This window comes from Palaemon carinicauda, chromosome 7 (genome assembly GCF_036898095.1).
Source record: "Palaemon carinicauda isolate YSFRI2023 chromosome 7, ASM3689809v2, whole genome shotgun sequence".
Taxonomy (NCBI): Eukaryota; Metazoa; Arthropoda; class Malacostraca; order Decapoda; family Palaemonidae; genus Palaemon; species Palaemon carinicauda.
Genome location: NC_090731.1, coordinates 86309094 through 86317229, shown reverse-complemented (window position 1 = coordinate 86317229; position 8136 = coordinate 86309094). Strand labels below are relative to the sequence as shown.

Genomic DNA, 8136 nt, shown 5'->3' with positions numbered 1-8136 from the left:
TTTGCCTTCCACATATGGTTTAAAGTGTAGGATGGCGTCTACAATGCTGAACAATTCCTTTTTGATGTTGGGCCACGTGGTTTGAGCACCCGTAAAATGCCCTGAATGGTAGCAAATCGGGAACAGGTGGTCGAAGGGTGGCACATCTCCCAAGTCCTCCTGGATGGTTTGGAGTAAGACACTACCGTATCCATGGTTACTAGCGTCCACTTGGAGAAAGAAAGGTTGGTCTAAGTTAGGAGCTCTTAAAATTGGATAATTTATGAGGAAGGTCTTTAATTGATTAAAGATGGTGTGATGCTGATCTGTCCATTTAAAAGTATTTTTGGAAGAGGTTAGAATAAATAGAGGTCCTGTTATCTGAGAATAGTTAGGACAAAACCTAGAATAGAACCCAGTCATTCCTAAGAATGTTTGTAATGACTTTCTGTTATTGGGTACAGGATAGTCAATGATGGCTTTGATATTAACTTGTTTTGGAAGTACCTTACCATTTCCAATAGTATGTCCGAGGTATGTTACCATTGCTTTTCCGAAATTGCTTTTTCCCAGGTTGACTGTGAGATTGGCTGATCTTAACCTCTTGAATACTTCCTCCAGCTTCTTAAGATGTTCATCCCAAGTTTTTGATGTAACCACAATGTCATCCAGGTAGACATGGACTCCCTTCCATGCCTTGAAGTACAGATTGCATTATTCGCTGGAATGTTGAAGGAGCATTACACATACCGAATGGCATAACATTGTATGAATACAACTCAAAGGGGGTAACGAAGCTGGAGATTTCTTTAGCTCTGTCAGTAAGTCCTATCTGGTAGTATCCTTTCATTAGATCAATCTGTGTGAGAAAGGTTGCATTACTGACAATATTAATGATGTCCAAAATTCTAGGCAAGGGGAAAGAATCTTTAACTGTAGCTGTATTAACTTTCCGGTAATCTGTACACATCCAGAACTTCCCATTAGGCTTTGGTACCAATATGCATGGGGATCCCCAGGGTGAAATGCTAGGAGTAACCAGATTATGCTCTACTAAATAGTCTACCTCTGCCTTTAAAATGTTTAACTTGCTCTTGGAAATTCTGTAAAAGGGCTGCCTTATAGGTGACACATCAGGTTTTATCATCACATCATGATGTCCAACAGTACATTTACCTGGGTTATCTGTAAAGATATCTTTATATTCTGAAATCAAATCTTCAAGTTACTGGAAATGTTGCCGATTATCAAAGTTTAGATATGAAGATAAAGAACCTATTATGCTAGAATTATTCGAATCTTCCCAAGACATAATCACTTCATCACTTACAGTAGAGTCAGAATTATCATCAGATTCAACACTAAAGGAATTCTCAGTTTTTTCTTGTTGAAAAACTAAATTACATACCACCGTTTTCCTTATGAAGGGTTTCAACCTATTTACATGCACCATCTGAGTTTTCTTTCGATGGTCAGCAGTATTTATCACATAATTCCCCTTTGATACTTTCTTAGCAATGGTATAAGGTCCCATATACTTTTCTCTTAAAGGGCTACCCACAATAGGATGGTACAACAACACTTCATCACCAACTTGGAAAGTTCTTACCTTAGATTTTTCATCATGAATGAATTTCATTCCTTCTTGGGATATCTATAGGTTATTTTAGGCAAAGTCCTGTATTTTAGACAACTTGCTCTTGAATGTGGTAATAAATTTTGAAGCATTAAATACTTCTTCCTTCTCAGAATATCTCAGGATCCTATCTTTTACAGCCATTAGCAAAGTTCTAGGTTTTCTTCCAAAGATTAGTTCGAAAGGGCTAACATCAGTGGATTCATTCTTTACACTGTAGTATGTACATGAGCATATCTAGCTCTTCATCCCAGTCATTACCTGTACTGAAAACATAATTCCTGATTAGAGATTTTAAAGTTTGATGTGACGTCTCTTATGCTCCATTAGTTTGAGGGTGATATGCAGTAGCTATCACCTGTTTCAGATTAAATGTAGCTAAAGTCTCCTGAAATACCTTACTCATGAAGTTAGTTCCCTGATCACATTGAACTTCTGCTGGAAATCCAAATACAGTAAAAATATTGAGCAACTGTTTGATAATCCCCTTAGCAGAAATATTTTTAACTGGAACAGCCATGGGAAAACGAGTAGTTGGACACATTAAAGTTGAAATGTATTCATTACCTTTTCTAGTCTTCTTTAAAGGTCCCACACAATCAATAATTACTTTGGAGAAGGGTTCCTTTGGTACAGAAATAGGTATGAGAGGCGCTGGAGGTATTGTCTGGTTAGGTTTTCCTACTTGTTGGCAAGTGGCACAAGCTTTAACAAAATCCTGTACATCTTTCTTCATTCCAAGCCAGTAGAAATCATCAGCTAATCGTTGGTATGTCTTGGTTATTCCAAGATGACAGTTGTCAGTATGGGCCAAGTCCAACAAAGATTGTCTGCAGATTTTAGGTACCACTACCTGGAATTTAGCACGCCAGTTATCCTGAAAAGACATATTAGGAGTTCGGTAATGTCTCATAAGAACCGTATTTTCTAAATAAAAGTAAGGAGTTTTACTATCTTCATCTGATATGTCTCTAGCCTTCTCAAACAACTGTTTAACAGAATCATCTAATTGTTGGGCTTTCGCAAAATCTTCATTAGTAATGTCAAGCAGGTCAGTTGCCTTACTTACCTTGCTAGGGACAACTTTACTGGATATAACACCACTCTCAGGTTCTCCTTGAGAAGCTTGTGACCTAATTACAATGTTACACTGGGCCTTTGCATACGTTTCAGGAGATTGTATTATCAGACTGGTGTGTACCTTACCTTTGGCCAAATCATTACCCATCAAAATGTCCACCTCTTTGCAAGGGAATTCCTTATCCAAGTATGCAACTTCCACTATTCCATCAGTATATGGACCAGTCAAAGGAATAGTTAGTTACAAAGGGAAGTACCGATTCACTTGTAAGATCCGAAACTGTAATGAACCTGTTTGTAGGAATGATAAAGGATTTCATATCAGAACTTACAATAGTTTTACTTGATGTTGAATCACGGAGAATTTTAACAGTATTATCTTTTACCTTATCCTGACACTTGAAGTTATCAAAACCATCTTCCTTTATTGCACAATGCATGATCTCATGTTCAGTTAGTTTAGATTTATCATTTTTCCCTGTATTAGGTGAAGATTTTGTTTTAGGGGTTTGTTGGTGAGAACCTTTGCACCGAGGATTAGGACAATCTTGAATTAGATGTCCCCGTTCCTTACAAAATGAACATACCTTGCTATCGACGAAAGCTTTCTGTTTAAGTTGTCCCTTATGAATTAATAAGTATTCATCCGCCAACAAAGCTGCTTCCTTGGGTTTTTTCACACCTCGTTCCTTAATATACATAGCAACGTTAATTGGTATCTTACGCAAGAATTCTTCCATCAACAGGAGAGACTTCCAATCTTCATAGTTACTAATACCTGTCTTGTCCAACTATTTCTGTAACTGCTTCATCTTCAGATTACAGAATTCCAGAAAAGTTTGGTTTGGTGTCTTGAATGAATTGCGGAGTTTCTGCCGATATCCATCTGCTGTAATAGAATAAGCATCTAAAATAGCTTTTTTCAAAGAATCATAGTCATTCTCAGTAATCATCTGAGTAACAATATGCTCAGCTTGTCCTGTGAAAGAACTTCTAATTATTAGTACCCATTTATCCTTGGGCCATGCTAAGGTCTTGGCAGTTTCTTCAAACACTATAAAGAAATTTTCAGGTTATTGTTCGTTAAACATAGGTAAGAGTTTCTTAACCTTAAAGACATTGAAAGCTTCAGGAATATCCTTTTCCTCCTGTTTTTCCTGTAATCTTATTTTAGCTAGCTCACATTCTTTCTCTAGTTCTACTTTAGCTAACCTTTCTACCGATTCTATTTTTATTTTCTCTGCTATTTCTAGTTTTACTTTCTCTAGTTCTACATGCTCCCGTTCTTTCTGTAATTCGGCCTGGATTAGCCTCTCCGCCCTTTCTGCCGATTCTATTTTTACTTTCTCTAGCTCTACTTACTCCCGTTCTCTCTCTTTCTGCTCACGTTCTTTATCTAATTTTATTTTCTCTAATTCTATCTGTAATTTTAAAACTTCTGCTGCCGAATCCTTCCTATTTATTATACTTAAGGGCCAATATTGTTTCACATCATCTTGTGAAATTATATTTTTGTCTATCAGGCATTTCAATATTAGACCTAAGATTTCGTTTTCACAGCACTTGTCGTTACACTAATCTTAACCGGCATGGCTAAAGCCAACAAATCAGACTTCTTGGCATACTGCAAAGTATGAAGGTTTTCCTTCGGATTAGAAGTAAAATGTTTAGCATCAAAAGACATGATTAATCCAAAACAATAGGTTTATAATTTGAATAATTACAGTACAATACTTAAGAGGCAATACCTTATAACTAGTAACCAATTTCACAATACATTCGTGACAATGGACCAACTTTTAACAAGCATTCTTCTTGTATTATAATGTGGCCAAATTCAAAAGCATATTAAGTATGAAAACAAGTTTCCTATACCTAACAATGATGATACCTGTGCAAGGTTATTACCTAACTACAAGTATGGGATCAGACTAAATCTCTGAGTTACGTATGAAAAAGGTATGTACCTGTAATTCCTAGACTTCCCTAGATTACAAGTAATGGGATTTCAATACCCATGACGTAATGTTTTAGCTAATAAGTGCCTAATAGGGCGCTAGAGACTCATTCAAAACTCTAATGAGATGTTAGGAGAAAATCTAGGCTGGCTATAATACCGTGAATCCTAATTACACAATTGGTTCATTAAATTCTAGCTCTCCATTACAAACTCAACTTAACACTTACGTTATTAATGAAGCGTGGATCCTGGCTTACTCTTGAAGTATCAATACTGGAGACTACACCTGATCACAGTGTTTACAGAATACGTTTACTCTTAAAATATATCACTTTTCATTCAATTGAACGTAATACAAACAAGATATATTTAGCATATAAATTTATCAAATCCCGGTCAGGCCCCCAAATATGACGTTCCCTACTTTTAAACACTCCTCCTTAAGTTTACCTGATGCCAGATGTTACGGCAAACGTCTTGTTCACAATCACCGATTCAAGAACGGCACATAAAAAAAAATATTCAGTGATTTTCACACACTTAACAACTAAATATTAAGATGGTAATAAGTATAAGATGGTAATATACTTTTCAAACAAAATATACTGCAATCGGGATGTAGAAAACACAGCAGGTAAAAGATCTTAAATATAATATATAAAGTACTTACATATTATATACAACACTTAACTCCAAACAGTAGTAATGAAGAAGTAATTTAAACTGAATCAAAAAGTAAACCAGACTCAACTCTGGACGTATAATTTTCGTCTCAAGTAAACTTAATTTTAACAAAATGATTCCGATACATATGAAAATATAAAAATTTCCATGGATTAATATTCCAGGAGATCTCACTGGAGGTTTAAAAAAAAACATATATCTTCAGCAGTCAATAGATGGCGTAGAGTATAGGGACTCTAGCAACTCCTAGATGGCGCTGAAGATAGTTGGTATAATAGTAGACGAAAGAATTCTTAAAAAAGAGGGTTGTAGATCCTCATAATATATATATATATATATATATATATATATATATATATATATATATATATATATATATATATATATATATATATATATATATATATATATATATATATATATATATATATATATATGGATAAATATCAGCACAACATCGTGTTCAAATAGAAAAATAAATTTCTACCTCATACTTGGGATCGAATGCTAGCCCCTTCTAATGAAAGGCCAGGTCGAAACCAACCATGCCACGAGACGTGGCATGGTTGGTTTTACAGGTAGAAATTTATATATATATATATATATATATATATATATATATATATATATATATATATATATATATATATATATATATATATATATATATATATATATATATACAGTATATATGGTAGAGTTTTTCTATTTCTCATATATGCAGTATATGTTGACTTTCATTCATTATTCCAGCTTCCTGATTGCCATCTATCATTCAAGCCTTAACCTATCTCACATTTAGTCCAAAATCTCTTGTCTTATAAACTCTTTCAAGAGTGTTCCAATCTTCAGCTCTTTTTCTTTCCCATCCAAAATCAAACGTTCATTATATACAATGATAAATATTCCATAGTTTATTTTCAATATACTTTTATAGTTCACATCTTAGCCCCGACATTCAAAGTTGTTATTTTTTCTTCTACTTTAGGTATACAGATATCAAACAGCCATAGAAATAACAAAATCATATCTCTAAACTTATTGTCTTTCTAATTTCCTCCTTTCCTACTTCTATAGTGGTTCTTGTAACTTTTTTTTCTTGCTTATCGCTGCCACTACTAACATTTTTAAGGGCCAATGTTCCTATAAACGCTGAAAATAGTGAAATGAATAAAATTAATAAAACTGTTACTGGACCAGTGATAATGATTAGTATTTTCTAGTGAATCCAAAAAGTTTGATTTATTATTGCAACTCTCTGAAATACACATATACACGTAAACATACGTAAATCTAAGAATAAACAAGAAATTTGTCTATTCATCACTATTATTACAGCGATACATTCGTATGTACTTATATATTCGTAAACATATATTTTTCGTTAAGCAATTGCAATAAGACTTTTATAATTCTGTCTTGTACTTTTATTTCTTTTGATCGACAATATCAAAAAATTACTAAATAACATAATGGTCCTTCCTTTTAATAAAAAATCTTTCCCCAATACATAACTTTCTTCACGTCATACCTTCAGAGAAACAAAGAATGTTTATAAAATTGAAATTATTCATAAATCTCCCATACAGAAATATTTGATATATGGCTCTTCATTCATTAACGAAGCAACACTGTCAACGAATTACTTTCTTCCAGTTCTAACTGAGAACCAGATCGTTGATTTGAGTGAAATAAAAAAAAAGCTTTGTTATCAGAAGGAATGTATGTCTTCTCTTAAGCAACGATAAATCAGTCATATTACGTTAGTGTCTCAGAAAAAAAATAAAGATTGGCGAAAACTTGGAATCACAAGCCTTATCCATCGTGAAAGGCTATTTTTATTCTAGTGTTTCATACTCTGTTTTGATGGGAGAGGTGATGTGATTGGCTGGGAGGAGGAGGATCTTCAAGAGGCTCCTTCCTAACATTACCTGCGAGGAAGTAAACACTATCATAGCATCAGAAATAGCTATAAGTCAAGAATATTGAACAGTAACCATCTGGAAATAACAACAGGTGAAAGATCTTTACTAGGTAGTCAAGTTTAGAGAAGAACATGTTTTCTCACTTGTGACGATAACAATAAATTTCCACTTCATATATTACAATCGACATTTTGTTACCATACGGATGGAAATGAAATACGGACACACACACACACACACACACATACACACTCACACACACACACACACACACACACACACACTGGTTAATACTCGTAGGACCATTTGATTAAATACTTTTTTTAGAGAAAGTGGCCTTTTACTTTTCAAAATCTCATTTTGTTTCCCGAAAGCTCGCCATCCTATGCTTAGCCTTCTTTTAATTTCTGTGTTCAAGTCTTGGGGAAACACTTACTGTCTGTCCAAAGTAGGTCTTTCCATTAACAATCTCTAGAGTTTTTCCTTAACCCCTACTTGCTATTTCCGCATTTTAGTTGAACATTATTTTAATACTACTCACATTCATTTTCAGCCCTACCTTTCTGTTTTCTCTATTGAAATCTTCTATCATCTTTTGCAATTTCACCTATGATTCACTTAATAGAACTATGTCATTTGCAAATCTTAAGTCATTACGGTATTCTCTAATAATGCTAATTTCTGTATTTTCCCAATCTAAGTTCTTAAAAGCTTTTAGACATGCTGTGAATAATAATTAAGGGGTGTCTTCCTAACTCCTTTCTCCATAGGGATTTTCACATTATATGTAATGTTAGGATTACTGTACTACCCGTATAAATATCTTAAAGCATTCTAACATAAGATTCATCAATTTCTTGTCTTTGAAGGAC

General features: G+C 34.1%; 1 pseudogene; it reads right to left on the bottom strand.

Moving 5' to 3' along the window:
* Nucleotides 1-1852: 1852 nt before the first annotated feature.
* On the bottom strand, nt 1853-3454 carry LOC137643602 (uncharacterized; annotated as a pseudogene).
* Nucleotides 3455-8136: the final 4682 nt, after the last annotated feature.